A 1,147-nucleotide genomic window follows, 5' to 3' on the forward strand; every position below is an offset into this window, starting at 1 on the left:
ATAAATATATGTCTAGTCTAAGACTAATATAAGCATAAATAACAAATATATAAATAAAGAATTTTTTTTTTTTTATAAAGTGAAATATCAATTATTTAATGTTCATCTCTTCAAAAAGCCTCATTGACAAGAAAAAATGTCTTTGAAATTAAAACTTAAACTGCACGTTAAACGAGGCGAGCGCTCAACACATTTTGAGTCTTGCTTATTCAGGGTTTATGCGTGTCTTTAACAACACTAATGCACCAACAGACTTCAAATTTTGGGTTCGCCTCTGTGCTTCTTAGTACTTAATTCATAATCTTGCCTTTGTATCTCATTTCTTGATTAATTAATATGTTAAACATGCACATGGTTTGAAGAATACGATGATCTGATGCTTTTTTCTTCTTCTTTAGAATCACAAATCATGGAAAATTCTGTGCTTTGTATTTTTTTAGTAACACCATACCACAACTTGCATTATACCTAGTACTTCTTGCTAGTTCCATATAGTATATATGTCATCTTAAAGTGTACTACTTGATCAAGTGGCAGCCTATTACTTACATGGTCTAAATTCATTATCAAGGTGTGGTTCATTCCATAGGTGTTACAGTATGAAAGAAAATGTTTTTTCGTTCTGGGAAAAGATCTTCAGGAAAATAAGATTTTTTCTTAAGAATGTTAGTGTTTGGTAAGTAAGCCGTATTCAAACGCTGGGGGGTGGGGGCAGGGATGAGATGTGTTGTATTGGGAGGGGATAAAGACAATTAGTATGGCATTCTATTCATGGAGCTTGCTCTCTCTATTTTCATTAGATAAGTCATTTTCTTCATTTTTTAAGGACTTATTTTTCTAGAGTAAATGTTTTTAAAAAGATTTGACCAAAATCAAACATGAGGATTTACTCATATCAAGCACATGCTAACAATGAAAAGTTTCTATTTTTCGGTTGGTTGATTTTGCACCTTTTATTGTTCTCTCTAGCATAGTTTTTACTCTATAAGGTTACTTTTACATGCTATAGGGGGCGACTTGTATAAAAATCACATTTTGAGGAGGTCTATGGGTTTCCTGTGTTGGAATTACTTGATAATGTACTGACGATGCATATTAACCCTGACCTGAGCCTTTTATTGTAGGTAATTTGATTCGATAAGATAAT

This window comes from Capsicum annuum, chromosome 1 (assembly GCF_002878395.1).
Source record: "Capsicum annuum cultivar UCD-10X-F1 chromosome 1, UCD10Xv1.1, whole genome shotgun sequence".
Taxonomy (NCBI): Eukaryota; Viridiplantae; Streptophyta; class Magnoliopsida; order Solanales; family Solanaceae; genus Capsicum; species Capsicum annuum.